The sequence below is a fragment of the Ascaphus truei genome, chromosome 1 (genome assembly GCF_040206685.1).
Source record: "Ascaphus truei isolate aAscTru1 chromosome 1, aAscTru1.hap1, whole genome shotgun sequence".
NCBI lineage: Eukaryota > Metazoa > Chordata > Amphibia > Anura > Ascaphidae > Ascaphus > Ascaphus truei.
This window is the reverse complement of record NC_134483.1, coordinates 274,650,544-274,669,779: the sequence shown is the minus strand read 5'-3', so window position 1 is coordinate 274,669,779 and position 19,236 is coordinate 274,650,544.

Below are 19,236 nucleotides of genomic sequence, written 5' to 3'. Positions count from 1 at the left end.
TTCTGTATACATCCTTGCTGTATAGTGCACACACGGATCTACTCACGGGATCACTTATCAGCCGTGGATCCGCTTCTATTATCAGCTGGGAATTGTCGGGTGTTTGGCTGCAATATTTGGTTAATTAACGGCACAGCCACTCACTTACTTTGGGCTACAATATTTGCTGCCATATACAGGGATATTACCTACCTACAAGGACACCATTCTCCTGTAGACACTAATTGCCTCCTTGATTTTTTACACATTACTTATACCCTCTTATGTAATTACTGCCTCTGCATACTTACCTTTCCGCAGCAGTGATTGTATCCTTATCCCTGCTGTCGGTATAGCAGCTGTGTGCTCCCACGGAGGGAGACACTCTCTGCTCTGCAGTGCCCAAAATCATGTGGACACTGCATACTTTGCCGGTTTTGTATCTTCCTATACTTTGATGTGTATCTGAATTCAATATACAATTGTAGCAGTCTCATTCCTTTATTGTAGCTCATAGCTACTGAGCTACATTTACCTAAGTTACATCAATTGATACTACTGGCTGCTGAGGCAGTTAATATACAGCAGTTCAATTACTGGCCCCTTATTCTATCACATTAGGCTGTAAATTTACAACATGAGATTTTGATTATTTGTCATATAATCTCCCATATGTATAATCAACATATCTGGTACATCAATGTAATTGTGATCACAGTCACAGTCCATGCTGTTTGATCTAATTTTAAACCCCTTTATTTTATATTCATTGATGATAATAAAGATTATTTTTAATATTACCACAATACTTTAGCTGTGATTGAGTGCTCATATACCGGGGATCAAAATATTCAGCAGACACATTAATGTGGATTTGCTATTCCAGTCAAATATACAGATGTCTAATGTCTTTTTTGTGTGGGTGGTGCTGTACCTTTGTATTTTTTATCTGGTTCTGGGAGAAGATTCGTTCTTGTACTCTTGGATATGTACGTCTAGCTAGTCCATTAAGACGATGTTACAGATAAAAGAAGTGTTGGGACATTTTCGCGAAATGTTTTATGCTCATTAGCACATAAACTATATACAGTGTATACTGTATATCCACAGGACTCCTAACATTTATAGTTTCCTATAGATATTGCAGATAATCAGTGCATTATTTTTATTTGCAATGCTCTGTTTCAAGTTTGAATCTTTTTCAGCTTGTCATGTATTTGGTGATTTCAAAGACAAGGGGGATGACCATGTAGCCCAGGGATTTGAGAACATGTAGTTCTCAAGGACCACTTACAAGTCAGGTTTTAATGATATTCCTGCTTCAGCTGATTAAACCACCTGTGCTAAAGCAGGGATATCCTCAAAACCTGAACTGTTGGTGGCCCTTGGGGCTGGAGTTGGCCACTCCTGTTCTAGCCAAAAGAATTGGCGGCATGGGCTGTCAAATTTTCCAGTGTCACTTTGACTGCTCTTAAAGATGTTCATAGTGATTTCTTTGAAGGAATATCATACGTAGTTGTCCCCAGCCACAAGACTCATTTATTTTCCTCTTTATTAATATTTGTCATTGTTTGGAGTGCCATGTGTTTTATGTTCATATCTCATGTGAAGCCGGAAGAATTGACATGGCTCAGGCCATAGTTAGCTCTTGGAAAGGAAGAGTTATGTAATGGAACATGATTGTGGTAAGGCAATATTGACATCTAGGCCCATATTTACAAAGTGGTACTATACCTTAAGGCAGGGGAGCGCAAACCTTTTTCCCTGCGCCCCCCTGCTGGCAGTTCCCCTTTCGCTGCGCCCCCTCTTACCTCGGCTCCGGCGTCATGACGTCACGGTGCCATGGCGATACGTCTAAGAAGCCGTCCGGAGTCAAGGTATGTGAGGTTTACAGAGGCCATCGCTGCTACCACGGTTCTTAATTTAAGTGCCTTTGAGAAGCGCACAGGGCCTCTGTAAACCCCGCGGCCCCCGGAGGCACACCCCACAGTTTGTGCACAGCTGCTGTAAGGCACCTTCTGGCGCCAGAATACACCTTATGTCCCATTCAAGTGAATAGAATTGTTACTGCTGGTGATAGTTTGTGTGGTTTCACTTGAGGAGGATGTTCATGAATTCACTTCTGCAGGAATCCAAGAATATTCTGTTGCTTGCCCAGGCGGCTCCAAAACAAGTTGTTCATGTTCCTTTGTCTTTAGTTCTTGAATACATCTCTGAAATTATCCTGTGATTGACAGATGTTCGTTTTGAGGGGATTAAATAACAAGGCTGACTTAATCTGTGCTCCCAATCTAAAGCGTCATGTAGCCACCACGTACTATTAATCATGTGATGTACATTATGCAATAATGCTCCCTGATAGATACTTGGGTACTCATTCATTAATACCATAGCTTATCATTTTTAGTCACTAGAAGTGTATGGGGGTGGGGGGGGGGGGGGGTTAACTTCTGGGAGAAGAATCCACTACAACAATTTGTACTCCTCTGTTATTTTAATGATTTTTGTAATCTATTTAAATATATTTTGCACATTATAAAGAATATTATGACTGACTTTCCAAGGAGTAGAAAGTTAGGAAACACCCAATTCATGTTTTGCTGAGTCCCGATTCTCAGGCCCCCTTGAGTTTTATCATGATGATTTCACCACTAACACATTCAGTAGCATTGCCTCTCTCATGATTATACTGTATATGTAATTTGTGATTTAACACATCTGATTTTCTTAGCAAAAGCCAGGGGTTATTGGGTAATTTAAAGGTGCAATCTGTGAAATTTGTTTTCTAAAAAAACACATTTTATTTTGATTATGCGTTTTAATTATGGGCTCTAAAAATCTGTCTTTTATGTTGCCTTTCATTCTTAGATTGTCACTTTTCCTGATCACCCTGGCAGTGGGCACCTTTGGGTTAATCCCTTCTCACTCTAGGTAGGACAGGAAATAGACTTTTGCAGGTAGGCCATATAAGGCCCCTCCCTCTACCTGCACTTTAGTCTTTTTCCTGTCCTCACAGCTACAGTAGGAGTAGGATTTTTTCTTTTCTAAAGGACTCACCTACTGCACCTTGTACAGCTATCCAGGGACCTCAACCTCTCTGCCCTGAAGCTCCGGTCGACGCGCCCATGCGGGTGGCAAGACGGAGACCCCCTGGAACGAGGGGAACCCCCAGGTACCCCATACACTGCGGAGGGGGGGAGCAGTTGCAGCCGCGAGTCAGTAGACTAATACGGGCATTGGAAATGCCCAGTAAGAAGCCCCAGGCAAAAAGGAGGGGGTTTAGCAGCTGCAGCCGCGAGCCGAAGGCTCATTTTCACCGCAATAGCGTCTGGAACGCGGCGGTCATAGGAACAGTGCATGCGACCGCACGGGAGCGCGCGCGTCACGTTCCGGCCAGCGGATGCGTGCATAGACACGCAAGCCGTGCACAGACACGCAAGTGTGCACGAGGCGTGACGTCAGAGGAGCGACATAGCGAAAGCAATCAGGAAATACACTGTGTGTGTTCTGAGGAGAGATTGCAGCATGGAACTCTCAGCAGGGAGAAGCCAAGTGCTGGATATGGATGCTAAGATGGAGACTCCTAAAGGTTCGGTACCCAAAACTGGGTGAGTCCTTAGTTTTAGTACTACATGGGAAGAGAGAGGATCTATATACATTAGGGTGTATACTTAGTATTTATTTTGTTTTTATTAAAATAGCTCGATGGTTACCCTCCCAGAAGCAGAATCTTCAAAGGGTACGTGGGAATCCCTGCAACATAAAAGGAAAGTTACTAAGAAAACTAAATGGTGCGCAGCGTGCGAGAAACCAGCACTAATAGGGAAGAAATTGTGTGAAGATTGTCTTAAGGCAGCAGCAGGAGATTCCAACGAGCAAATGAGCACTTTCCTTGTATTAATGAAAGAGGCAGTTAAACAGAGTGTTGATGCGGCAGTTCAGCAAGCAGTTAACCCTGCCCAAAAAAGATCAAGATCCCAAACAAATCTGGATAAGGGGAAAGGTTTTTCATCAGATGATTCTGACATTGAATGTTTTCAAGTATCAGAAGGTGAAATGGATTCATCAGATCAGGATATTCAGGAAGAGGAGTCTGAATTTGATGTAGAAATGGTGGATCCACTCATCAAAGCCATGAGACAGGCGTTAGAATTAGAAGATACTGAGGAGTTAACCCACAAGAAAGATAAACTCTTTGGGTCAAGACAAAGAAAAAGTAGAGTTTTTCCTATACATCAGGTGATTAAGGACCTCATTCAAGCAGAGTTGGCGCAACCAGATGCAAAAGTATTTACACCTAAAAGATTTGGGAAGATGTATCCATTCCCACAAGTGGAGGTAAAATTTTGGGATGTCAGCCCAAAGGTGGATACTGCTATATCCAGAATAGTAATAAAGACCACAATCCCAATAGAAGAATCTGCATCATTAAAGGACACTATGGATAGGAAGATGGATTACGTATTGAATAAGCATACGTCACAGCCTGCAAACCAGCCATAGCGAGTTTGGATTGCCAACATAGAAGAAGCAATAGACAAGGGTGTAAAAAGAAGTGCTATTCTGAAAGCACTGCCTGAAGTAAAATGGGCGACAGACTACATAGCAGAAGCTTCTTTGGATGCGGTAAAATTAGCAGCTAAATCTATGGCTTTAGCGGTATCAGCAGGAAGGGCATTATGGCTCAGACAGTGGATGGCTGACACAGCGTCAAAGAATAGCTTATGCGGATTACCGTTTGAAGGTGAATTCCTGTTCGGCAACAAACTGGATGCTATAATAACGAAGCATCAGGAGTAAGAGCACTTTTTTTGCCACAGGAAAACAGGACCAGAAGATTCGGTTTCCTACAGTCTAATAGAAATCAGTATAAGGAGGCAAAAATATATAGACCTGGCAGGTCGTTTCCAAGGCAAACAACATGGAGGGGTGGCCAGAACCGGCTTTTTCGAGGCGCCAGAGGAAGAGGATAATTTGCCAAGAACAAATTCACATGAAGGTCAAAGGGCCCAGCAGTTGCCAGTAGGAGAGCGACTGACGCAGTTTTCTGCAACATGGGCCCAAACAATACAGGACAATTGGGTATTAGAAACCATTCATCAGGGGTACAGTATAGAGTTCAAAGAAATGCCAAGAAGAAATATGGGCCTAACAACATGTGTACAGTCCAAGGAAAAAAGAAGGCAAATGAATTCGGTTTTAAAGAAGTTATTACAAGCGGAAGTAATAATGAAGGTACCTCAGGAAGACAGAGGAAGTGGAATTTATTCCAGAATATTTCTAGTACAAAAACCTTCAGGAGATTACAGAGCAATCCTAGACCTAAGAAAGGTAAATTCATTCTTGGAAATAAGAAAATTCATGATGGTATCGCTGAACCTGCTTATTCAGGAGGTACAACCAGGAGACTGGATGGTGGCGATAGACTTAAAAGACGCTTATCTACATGTGCCCATAGCAAAGGGACACCAAAGATTTCTAAGGTTCGCAGTGAACCAACATCATTATCAGTACAAAGCACTGCCATTTGGTCTGGCGACTTCTCGAAGGACATTTACAAAAATTCTAGCCCCATTAGTGGCAGAAATGAGAAAGAGAGGGATAGAAATATACCCATACCTGGACGACATCCTGGTAAAATCAAAAAGTCGGGAGAAACTACAACAAGACTAGGAGATGGTCATAACCTTCCTGGAACAGCACGGTTGGTTAATAAACAGAGACAAGAGTCATCTCATACCCACTCAACTATTAAGGTTTTTGGGGGTAGAATTCGATACGGCAAAAGGAGAAGTGAGGCTGCCAGACACAAAGAGGCAAGACATAGCTATGCAAACAAAGAAACTCAGGAAAGCTACCAGAACTTCAGCAGAAGAATGCATGAAGCTTCTAGGAAAATTCGCTTCAACATTAAGCGTCACAAAATGGGCAGCGCTACATATGAGACCATTACAAAGCATTTTTTTACAACAATGGAACGGGAATCACAAAAACACAAGACAAAGAATCTTGTTACACCCACACACAAAAGAAGAATTAAAGTGGTGGGAAGATACCCGAAATCTGGGGAAAGGACAAACACTACACCCAGTACTGTGGGAAAGAATTACAGCAGATGCGAGCAACGCAGGTTGTGGCTGCCCAAATGGGAGAAACATTGGTGCAAGGAACCTGGGCAACCCAGGAAAAGCATCTTCCATCAAATCTGCTGGAACTAAAAGCAGTACAAAGGGCCCTGGAAGCTTTCCAAGACCAAATAAATGGTGGCAATATAAAGATAGAATCAGACAACAGGTCAGTTGTCAAGTATATAGCCAAACAAGGGTGAACCAGGAGCAGAAAGCTGATGAATCTCACAGCAGAAATCCTCTATTGGGCAGAGCGCCACATATCAGAAATTACAGCCATACATATCCCAGGACTGGAAAATGTCACAGCAGACTTTCTAAGTCGCAACATTATACACCCAGGAGAATGGGCATTAGACCCACAGGTGTTTCAAGAGCTGGTAATGCGATGGGGTCAGCCAGACATAGATCTCATGGCGACACATCAGAACCGCAAGGTAAAGAACTACTGTGCAAGGCAGTTTCATCCAAGCGCAAAAAGCACAGATGCTCTCAGCTTCAAATGGGACTTCAAGTTGGCATACCTGTTCCCTCCAATTCCCCTAATTCCGAAAGCAATCAGGAAAATCAGGGACGACCAAGCAGAAGTGATATTAGTAGCACCATTCTGGCCAAGAAGGCTTTGGTTCACACACTTGGTAAATATGGCAGTAGATACACCATGGCACATACCATATCGCAAAGGACTGATGCGGCAGGGGCCAATATGTCATCCGAACGCAAAACAATGGGCCTTGACGGCATGGCGATTGAACGGGAAACATTGAGACTGAAAGGTTGTTTAGACAAAACAATCCAGACCCTTTTACACGCAAGAAAAGGATCCACATCAAAAGTATACCATAGAATCTGGCTTTGCTTTCGGGATTGGTGCACAAAAGAAAAACAAAATTTCCTTTCACCTAGAATTGTGTCAATAGTAGAGTTCCTGCAAAAGGGATTTGAGAGAGGTCTCAGCCTCAGCTCTCTGAAAGTACAGGTGTCTGCACTATCAGCTTTATTGGAAAGAAATCTGGCAATAGACAGATTAATCATCAGGTTCTTACAGGCAGTTAAAAGACTAAGACCTCAAATCAAAAACAGAGTACGAACATGGGACTTGTCACCAGTATTGGATGTATTAACGGCATCTCCGTTTGAACCTATAGAAGAGATAGGTTTAAAATGGTTATCATGGAAGATGGCGTTTTTGATCGCAATCACCTCAGCAAGGAGAGTGAGAGAACTACAGGCACTATCAGCCAAGGAACCATTCCTAGTCATACATCAAGACAAGGCAGTTCTCAGACCAGTGCATCAATTCCTGCCAAAGGTCGTATCACAGTTCCATATGAATCAGGAAATCGTGATCCCGTCATTCTGTCCAGATCCAAAGAACAAGAAAGAAGAAAGACTACACAAACTAGATGTGGTGAGATGCCTAAAAGTGTACATGGAAAGGATGCGAGATGTCAGAAAGTCAGACAGACTATTCATCATACCAGAGGGACCAAAGAAAGGTCAAGCAGCATCTAAGACAACAATTTCCCAGTGGATAGTGTCTTGTATTAAAAAAGCTTATTACAGAAAAGGACAAGATAAACCTTTGAACATTAAAGTTCATTCTACAAGGGCCATGGCTACTTAATGGGCATTTAAAGCCCAGGCTACACCAGGACAGATATGCAAAGCAGCGGTCTGGTCCTCGTTCAATACATTCTTGAAATACTACAGAGTAGACGTACAATCATCAGCTGACACAAGCTTTGGGCGTAGAGTTTTACAATCTGTAGTGAAATAAAGTGTAAAGTGAATTAATAAAGGTCAAACTGATAAAGGCATTGACTGGTGGTTTATTTCTTATGTATCCCTTCCTTAAATTTTCACTGCTTGGGTATGTCCCAAAGGTGCCCACTGCCAGAGTGATCAGGAAAGGAGAACATTTAAAACAACTTACCGTAATTTTCTTTTCCTGGAACCATGGCAGCGGGCACATAGTTACCCTCCCTGTGTACGTCTAATGCCTATCAGTTATATTTTTCAGCTACAGTATGGAAGAATCATAAGACTAAAGTGCAGGTAGAGGGAGGGGCCTTATATGGCCTTCCTGCAAAAGTCTATTTCCTGTCCTACCTAGAGTGAGAAGGGATTAACACAAAGGTGCCCACTGCCATGGTTCCAGGAAAAGAAAATTACGGTAAGTTGTTTTAAATTTTCTCCTTTCTCCAAGAAGGGAATTGTTGCAACAACACTTTCAGAATTTACACAGAAGATTTTTTTTTAATACTGTATGCAGATTATTTTGAAGTGTGCTTTTATTTGCTGTGGTGATCTCAAAACCATATTCTTGGGGGGCAGGGGGGGAAAGCAACAGTTATGTCAACATTTAAAAGAAATGTATACCTTTTTTGTATTTGAATTACAATCCCTTGTTTTTTTCATAGTATTGCTAGCAACCTGTAACAAATCTTTGATGTGACCCATAAATATTGTTATGTGAAAAGATATGCAATACTAATACAAAATTAATTTCTTATCAGAGCACCTTCGAGTTAAAGTGTTTTTCTGAAGTACATTTTACAAGTTCACCCGCAAATGTTCTCATAATTTTGCCTGTTAAGTGTTTTCATTTATCTAACAGATTTTTGTTTTATATATTTCCAGGAAGCGTGAAATGGAAAAATGCAGAAACCATCAATTCATTACAGCAAAAGGATCAGGGGGAGGGGGAGGCTTGAACACTTGTATCCATGGACAAGTAAAGAGTGACCTTTTATGCTGAAGAGACTTTTAGAAAACAATAAATTTTAATGGACAATAATGTGTGTTGCTTAGATATGTAATATTTGTGCGATGTAATACGGCAGGCATAAGGTTTTAGGGTTCCATGTTAAAATGGATTAAGAAGTAAAGAGTGACACACTGCTCACTTGCATGTCATTACCCAGAGTCCCTGGCTGCAGCAGTGTTTGCTAAGTGATAATGGGGAAGGACAGGGTTGCAGCCCTGTCTGAGACATGTAAATTCAACACAAGTTTATTTTTATTTACCTGCTTAGATATAAAATGGACTGAATATCACTCTATTTCATTTGAAAACTGTTATCCTTTAAGGCGTGACTGTAGGAATGAATTCAGATGACTATGTTAATGGCTTCTCAGGGATTATGTTTGCCATGCATTTATAAGCCATAATGTGTCAAGAGTTTGTAGTATTGTGAGAAATCAGTTCTTTAAGTGTACAAAATGAACCCACTAAAGTTCACCACTATTCAACTTGAGCAAAATGATTGTCATTTAATTTTTATAATATACATGCATTTTATACAACCCTCAGCATCTGACTAAGTGTAAAAATCTGCATGAAAATGCTGATTGACTTTTCTCTATAAGCAGAACAATGGCAGTAGTGACATCAAAAGAAAAGTAGTGTTCTGTGTTTTTGAATCCAAAAGACCAAATATCGTGTCAAACAGGAAGTTATACATTGTATTTAAAATTATTATGTTAGGATAGGAGTTGAGAAGCTTTCTCTATATAAGAACATGTTCAAGTAACCACAAAATACCCTCCATACCCATGTAAACACTGGTAAATACTAGGTATAAGATCAGGAGGAAAGCAATGGAACACTGACTATCCTGGGCCATATTTACTAAATGGTGCTAAACCATACGATACCTTATATGGTCCTGTAAAAGACGTGTTCAGAGGTACGCAATGGAGACTGTTTTTAAGGTGAAATTAAAATTAAGCTTTATTGCGCCTGTCCCTTTAATCACAGCAAAACATATGAGCCAAACATAACATAAGACAAACAAAAACCTATCTCCGCTTTGGAGACTATCTACACATGTAGCTCAGCCCTCTCTGACAGGGTTGGTTAGCTAAGCTATTTACCAGCCCCAAAATATAAACATATATACAGATACATAACAGTTCCAAAAGAAAGTCTTATCTGTCTCCGGGTAGCTGTAGTGGGGAAGGCTTCTCTCTTTCCTGGGTTGCTGCCTTTTCCTCAGGCATTCAGCATTCAGGTTTAGAAGTCTTGTAAGCTCCAGACATCTGTGTTCCCTCTATCAGTCTTCTCTGTGAGACTCAGGAACCTCCCCTCTGTCTGTCTCCTTGTTCAGCTCACATGTGTGCTCAGGAGTCTCTCCTTCCTATCTCAGGAGGAGCCTTTTCTCTGACAAACCTCCATTCAGCCAGGTGCTGGTCAATTAACCAATTAAGAGGCAAGTTTTCTGAACAGGGATACATCCCCTGTTACAGGTCCCATAAGGCCCATATTTACAAAGCTTTTCCACTAGACACCTTTTGGAGCCGAATTATTCTTTACAGCCTATTCAAGTGAATAGACAATACGGCGTCTGCCAAGCTAGAAGGCTTCTTATGGGATGGCACCGCTTAGTAAATATGGCCCAAGGTATATTACAACGCTGTAAAGTGTCTTATGGTCTGTCTGCCTTTAGTAATTATGGGCCCCTGTGTTGGCAGCCAACTGAATACACTGCTTTATCTACATTATCAAAGAAAGAATCCAAAGACAAGTTATATTTCATAAATGGATTTGAGGCCTATCATATAAACTGTTTAATAGAAACCCAAAATAAGCTCCAGCACACATTGATTGATGGAGATAACGCAAAGAGTGTCGGAATAAGCACACAAATTTAATGGCAATAAACTAAAACAGTAAGTATCATAAATGAGAATGCTTAATAACTCTGGTTACAGAATATATGGTTCTAACGAAGCACAAAAGTAGGAGGGGAAACACATGGAAAGGGGATAAAAAGGGGAGGGGGAGGAAACAATAAACATATAAAGACAACTTTATATGTTTATTGTTTCCTTCACCCCCCCATTTTTACTCCCCTTCCCATGTTTTCCCCCCCCTACTTTTGTGCTTCGTTAGAATCATATATTCTGTAACCAGAGTCATTAAGCATTCTCATTTATGATACTTACTGTTTTAGTGTATTGCCATTAAATTTGTGTGGCTTATTCCGACACTCTTTGCGTTATCTCCATCAATCAGTGTGTGCTGGAGCTTATTTTGGGTTTCTATGATCTTTAGTGGGGTTGTTTGGGCCCACTTCGTTCCGTCCACCCTGTACTGTATGAGTTTTTTCTCATTCTAGAGTGCTGTCTATTAGTGTATAAACTGTTTAATGTTCAATTGTCCCCACTCGCTTCAGGTAAACCACTCATAGATTAATGCTACTTTGCGTTGCCACTTATTTCCAAAGTCAAAGTTCAAGATCCACCATTGATACTGGTGTATGTATTGCAGTTTGGTATCAGTTCCGTTGAGAGTTAGACCACACAAAGGCCTGGATTCACTGAAGGTCGATATACTTGTTACAATTTGGCATTATACAAAAACGGGATCATGGCGATAGATTTTTGAATTACAACAATACTCACTAAGAATTATTTGTTCACAAATGGGTTGCGAAATGCAGCTCATTTGCATACATTAAAAATGCATTAACTCTGTAGTAATAACGTTAGAGATACAAACAAGTGATCACGTAAAAAAAATCAACATTAATCAGCGTTAGTGATGCAATTTTCTACCATAGGGTTAGCTAATAAGATTTCTTACCAAACCATATGGCACAAAGTGATTTAACTTCTTTGATGTCAGAGGCCTTCAGGCACAAAAGGGTTTAACATACAACATAAACACTACAAAAATATTGGGGTTAATATATTGAGAGGTTTTACAGTGTTAATAATATTTATTAGTTTTACCTATTCATGGTTGGCTAGTATTATAATGCCTATGTATATATTGGCCATTACATACATAGTCAAGAAAGGTCTAACGCCAGCCTTGGATAGGTAGCGATATTTTTTAGCCCCCGTACAATGTTGTCAGGTATCGGAGTTTTGTGAATACCATGTAATAAATAATTTGGCATTAGTTACTCATTTGCATATGCTATATTAAAAAGTAACACTGATATATCACCGCCCTCCCTCCATGCTTTACCTCTGGCGATATAGCTTTAGTGAATAGGGCGTTTTAAAAAAATGCTGTTAAATACCATTGATGCCAGTTTTATCATTTATCAACCGTTAGTGAATCTAGGCCATAGTACTGTATCAATGACTACTGAAAACTGTGGCCTGATCTGATTTCAACAGTCATATAAGGAAACCCTAAATCATAGAGAAACACTAAAACAGGATCACCAATCACACGGACTCACAATGTTGTTGCAGCTGTAGCTGCCAGATCGTGCCTGACGCCACAGCCATAGTGTCCACCAGGCAAGTATTGTTTTTTAATGTCTGGTTATACCCACTTACCAGTTTCATGTTCCCAAGCCAGCAACCAACATCGCACTGGTGAGACCCAAAAGGTCGAAACAGCCGCCTGTGAGTAGGTTTATTGACTATGCACTTCTCTAACCCAGGCTGTGCCGAAAAAGCTGTGTAATACGGCAGGCATAAGCTTATAGGGGTCCATGTTGAAATGGACATGAATCAAAAAGGGACACACTGAGTATCTGCATGTCATTACCCAGAATCCCTTGCTGAAGTGGAAGCATTGTATGCTAAGAGATAATGGGGAAACACAGGGTTGCAGATCTGTCTGAGACATGTAAATGTGCTCACAAGTAGTATTTTTATTTGCTTTGCCCTATGGACAACCCTTAATTTTATATAGGAAACAGGGGGTCCCCAGAGGTTGGCGCACTGTTGATCATCTCTTAGGCCGCGTATATAGCATGCGTGCGCGACCAAGCGCATGACGTCCCGTGCGCCTACTGCACAGGCGATCCGTGGCCAGTGGGGTCTGGAGGATGAGACCCGACCAATTTCATGTTTGAGGGGGTGCCGGTGACGTCACGTGAGCGGTTCGCCCTCAATGGCTGAATCGCGCACGTGACCCTACTGTCATGAGACAGAGTTAAAATATTTTGTCTCGCGAAAAAATTTTGCACCGTCGCTCCTGTACATGCGCTCATTGCTTTACAGGCTTTTGAGAGCGGCGCGTGCCGTCGCTCGTGCTATCGCGCTTACTATGGCTGTGGGCTTAGTTGCAACACATGTTTCAGAATAGGATGACTACAAGTTTTCTTTCAGCCAAATTCAAGTGAACTGAATGGCAGTTTAAACTAAGCACCTGTATTCATGAAACACAGACCTAAATAGTCTAACATGTATTTTCTATATAGCACTAACAGGGAACACAGCATTGACCATGGCAGAATAATACAAACATAAAAAAATGATAACAAAATGTTTGGTGCCAGAGGGAGAGGAAGATTGTGACTTACCCATATTCTTGCAGATTGGTACTGAAGTATTAAGAAAAAAAGGCAGAAATACTCAACTTACAGCCGGGATGTGAGAAAATATCTTAATCAGTGATACCTTGCTTATGATCTCATGAGCAGGGCCCTTGTTACCTTTTCTGTTTTTGTTTGTTCTTATTTGGTATGTCCTGTTTATGTATTTTTTTATGTCATTCTGTTACCCCATTATACGCCCTGCGAAATATGTTGGCGCTTTATAAATAAACAATTGGATATCTTAAACACAGAGGTAAATCTGAGAGTTCTCATTTAGCTCATATGCAGCTTAAATAATGTTACTGTCATGTATGCTGCAAGCAAATGACAGCACTAAAAAAGAGCAGAGCAATCCAAACAAAATAATTGTTTTCTACTACATTTTCTTAGCTCCTGACTCCCTGTGTAAGGACCTCACTGCTCCCATATTGATTTTAAAAAATGCACATAAAGAATTTATGTTTGAAAATAGCTAGGAATCTGTTCCAAATTAAGATATACAGAATTTAGGAAAAAAAAATTTTTAAACTGAAAATGCCGACTACCCACTATTAGCTCATAACAGATTAGTTTATTGGCTAAATAAGATTCGTTTGTTGCCTCTTAAGATTAGCTCTTTCACTAGGTCTTCTTTTACATTTTAAAAGCTGTTGCACGTCATTAGCATGAAGAAAGAAATCGGAGTAGTTTAAATCTATAAGGAAATCTTTAGATGTTACGTAAACTGTACTTAACAGATATGAAGTTGAACCAACCAGAATGTCAGGAAAAGTATTGCTCTGTTGCATCCATTTAGCTTAAAACATATATCATGTTTCATACGTTTCATCTATTTTACAGTATAATCAATACATTTTAATCAATACATTGCATATGCTAATCCCTTTATTCTGGTGGACTTGGCTGCTCCATTCATCTTTTACATGACAATAAAATTGTTAATGAAAATGCTCAACTGACTATATTTGTATCATGTTTGCCAACTTAGTAACTTCAAAAGAGGTGCATGTAAACTGAAGTACTTTCTGGAACCAAGTATGGGAAGTATACAGGACAGGAGATTTATGGATACAGTACACTGAAAGAGTAGTTCAAAAACAGCAGGCATACTGTATGTCTGCAGCACACATACCATTCCAAGTTAAGAGAAGCATGCAATACTGTACCTCAGAGCCCTCTGCTGCTGAAAGAATCAATGACAATCCCTGCATTAAGGTACAGTACACTATAATACTGGGATTGTAATGTAGTTTCCCTAATCCTATAGTCCAAGGAAGGCTACTAGGGTACTCATTGTCGGAATCAGTGTAATGTACTGTGCATGATTGTTTTCCACACAGAAATGGGAAGAACCTCAATATTCATAACAAGGAACTAATGTTACAATGAACTTTGGGGTGTATGTACTGTATCAAGACAATTTTTAAGCAGAACTAGGCATTTTCATCCTGTGGCAATGTATAAAAGCCCTTTGCTCCACTTTTGTCTAGTATGCAATTTAGAGGGTAATTCTATGTAGTCTGAAACTTTAGTTCGCACATCTTCGGCTCGAAATCCTCATTGTAAAAAAGGCCTGAATGGAGAGTACCAGTAGGAGCAGTTACATGGTGCACATATTAATAAAACAGTGCATATGCAATTCTACATGTATGTGCATTATTCTTTATTTGCCTTTTACCTGTATCAAAAAAATCTGCCAGATCTGAAGCGTAATATAATATACCAGATGTAAGAAACTCTCCCATGAAACAACTGCACTCCAAAAAATGGAGCAGTTCTTCAAAACCCACTTTGTGGTGATACTTAGACCCCTTTTGTATTTACATATAACTTTAATTGTTAATAGATAACCTTCACTGTTCTCTAGTTTCCAATTTCATAATGTGCCATGTGTATGTAACCCATATCTCCCCCCCCCCCCCAATCGCAGATAGGGTGCATATGAGGAGAATCTATATGTATTACCGGTGTGGTGCTTTACCTGTTAGGCTCACAGGAGGTCTGAGCCTCCGCCAGTGAGATCCTGGGGTGTATACTCTGGAACAATACTACAGCGCCTCCACCTGCGATGGTACAGCGCCTCCACCTGTGATGGCTCCCAGCAGAGCGGGAGTTGTTCCTTGCAGGACGCATTCAAATGAACACATACACTAGATATATATATATATATGTAGCCCTGGTAAGAAATGGGGCTATAATTCTATCCTCCTCCTGGTATAATCCTTGGTAAGGGCAGGTTGCCAGGAGTTATCATGGGTTTCCCCCACTTCAAGCACTGCCCTGATATGAGTTTCCATACGTGCCAGTGCCTATAATGCAGGAGATCGAGGACCAGAGAGACACCTGGCTCAGAGATGCAGTCCTTGAACACTTGAGGATTAAGTTTGGTAGCACTACCTACATAAGGGAGGATAAAATATGTTCTATGATAAAGCCTTTGAGTACAGGCAGGAATATATTGATGCATAACATCCTGTACAGACCGGAGAATGGGCCTGTACAACCCTTCTTTGTTAAAATTGTGGATCACAACAGGCGGGAGGTGAAGAAGCCTGATCCCCGTCATTACTATTGAGTTAGGGTTCTCCATGTTGGGAATTTCCCATTGTGTTATGTTGCCATCATGGGTGTTACAGTCTAGTGTACACAATATTGATTAACTATGTTTTTTATGTTCACAGATTGTTCACCTGCAGGATGGTCCAGCAAATTAGGTCCAAGTGGGGACCATTGGATTCCACCTGAGGGAGAGTGTAGCCCTGGTAAGAAATGGGGCTATAGTTCTATCCTCCTCCTGGCATAATCCCTGGTAAGGGCAGGTTGCCAGGAGTTATCATGGGTTTCCCCCACTTCAAGCACTGCCCTGAGTGGTGGAGGTAGGTCACCTGACCCTGTGTCAAAGCAAGAGACACAGGGGCGGTGCCTGCTGAGATCATAAAAGAGCAGTGCATTTCCTATTTAGTGTGTGTTCTGTCAGTCTGACAGTAGTGATAGTGAGTTAGGAGGAGAGGAGTTACTGCTGCGGCCAAGTTTATTCGAGCATTTGCCCGTTCTTGGCCGCAGCAGTAGCCTGGCGCGCGCCCGAGAGTGACGGGCGCGCGCCGAAGCAGCGGAAGAGCGCCCTCCGATCGGGGCGCTCTCCCTACCGCTGCCGGGTCCGTCGGGTCCCCCGGAACCCCCTGCCGCTGTCCCGCGATCGCGGGACACCAGGGCTCCCTCGGGGAGCCCCTGGACGCGCGTGCAGGGGGCGCACGCTCCCGAAGACACGTGACCGCGCGTCTATGACGCGCGGCACGCCGAGGGGCGGCCACTAGCAAGCCGGGAAATCTCCCGGCTTGCGGATCTGGCCGCAGTGCGATAAACTGTGTCGCCACTGTATCAGCTCATGAGTAGGGCTGATCTAGCTACAGTTAGTGAGGGGGAACCAAATACCTCTCACCCTGCTTAGGGGGCGAGGGAAGAGCTAGCCCCACTCTGGATGCCTTTGGTCCATAGTGGCGGCAGGGACATCACAAGGGAGAACAGTTAGTGGACTGTGCATCAACTGTACCTGTCGGCTGCTGCTGCTGCCCAAGAGAATAAAGAGACTGCTGCTTTTAAAGATAATCCTTGTGTGAGACTGGAATCTCTCATCCCTGTGGGGAATCTCTGTGGTAAGGATTCCACCCTGCATTCCTGGGGCTTACTATAGATGAAGGCGCTGCACCATTGAACCAGAACGAAGGCATCGACCCCAGTAACCTGTTCCTGTTATCCCACATGTCATCGCGGGAGGCTCATGTCCTCCTGTTGCCAGCAGGTATGCACCACACAGAGACACCTAGCCAGACCCCAGAACACCTTAGGGGACCCGATCTGCGATTAAGGGGGGGAAGATGGGCTAGATATATATAACGGTTTACTATATGGGCAAAACAATAACATCACATCATAGCAACACAGCTGTGTCACTTTCTGCCACTAGCTGGCAGCTATAACCTACCCTCTAACTGGGCTATACCCTTACACCTTACTCCTCCCCCAACACCGTGTACCCAGAGTCCTACGAGTCCACTAAGAAACCCAAAACCTATAGGCAGGATCAGCGCCTGATGTACCGGTAGGTTGGTGCACTTAAACTACGATACCTGCCCTGTGCTCCAGCACCTGGGGCTGCAGACACTTCACAAAGGATCCGCCGCTCTGCGATCTCCTCAGCGATGTCCTGTAACTCTGCCTGGCGGTGGGTGGCTCCCGCATGGAGTGATCCACCTTTAGAAAGTATCTTATCTCTGCAGCCACAGAGAGTGATTCACATTCACAGCAATACCAGGAGATCTACGCTTCCTGGCTGTACCCTCACTTGTCTGGGTTCTACAGGACCCTGTCCCTATCTAAGGGGAGTCCCTGTAGTAACCACAAGCTGAGGTGATTGGGGCCTATCTGGGGCCTAAGGGGGGGATCTCTGGCCTAGTATATGAGCCACTTGCTCTCTACACTTACCCACCCTCCCCTGTCTGTGTCCCAGCTTCTTCTGCTTCCTCACTGCAGCACAAAACAATGTATCTTTCCTCTCAGGGAAAGCTGTAAGCCTTATTGGCTCCCTGGTGTCAGGTGGCCTGTCTGCCTCTAAGCACTATGGGGGCTGTAGTCCTCCATGGCCCTCTTTCCTATTGGGGCCGCGTGCGCGATCTGTAATGGCCGGCGCTACTCTCCGCTGAGCCTGCTCAACATTGTAATGGCTGCCGCATCGCCCTAACTGCACATGCGCGACTGTGGGCCGTCCCGGCGCTATGGAGCGCCTCTGCTGCCACTTCTCCTTTACCAACATTGCCGCCGCGTCGCTACTGCGCATGCGCGAACCTCCGCGACACAACCAAGATGGCGGCGCCCTGCCTCCGATGCTGCCGGGAGCCCCCGCAGCAGCGAGGGTAAGGGGGACCAGGGGGGACCTTGCTACATGTATCTGAATTTTATCTCAAAAAGGTCCCTTCCACAATGTTTTTACATTATAATAAAATACCTTCAACAGAAACAAGAAACAAGTGTCAGCAGCCAAATATGGTAAATGCAATTACATACATTACAAATCCTCCATCATTAACTGGAGCCGGGTGTCTTACAATTAGAACAAAGCACTCAACTAAACACCATGACACATTAAGTATTACTGACAAAGTAGTACATTTGTAATGGGTGATATTTAAAATCCCTTCGTATACATACCCTTATTTAATAACTGAAATGCATCAACATAATGATTGAAACCAAAATACATGTGTCACAATAAATACTTTGCACCACATTCTATAAAATAACTCAGCAGTCCACATCTGTTTGCTTTCCAAGGAAAAAGAATGAATAAAAATAGTATGGCCTTTAATAAAAGTATGTAGACATAACTTACATGTGAAAAATGAACTCATGGGCACATCGGGTGAGGCATCTGTACAGCAGCGCGACGTCCGTGGATGTAATGCAGTAAGGAGCCATGGAGGGGTCTTCGGAATACTTGCATTCTGTAGCTCTGATGCAGTCAACACTCGGAGGTCTACGTAGTAATGTGATAATGTCCTCACGTAATCTTATCAACCGCAAACACATTTTGAATGTGCAATCGTACTTCATCAGGGATAATACCATTAACAACATAGGGTTGCTAACTATACCTCTGCCTAAACACTGATTGACTGGCTCATTGAGTCAGCCAAAAACTATAATTGGCTGGCGTACAAGTCAGTGTAACGATGAAGGGGTTAACCAGGCTCACTAATAAAGGTTCAGCCCACTTGGTTACCCCTGATCCGTGTGTTGAGGTCCTAGAGTGTCAGCTCTTGGACCCAGATGTCCTAAATGCATTAC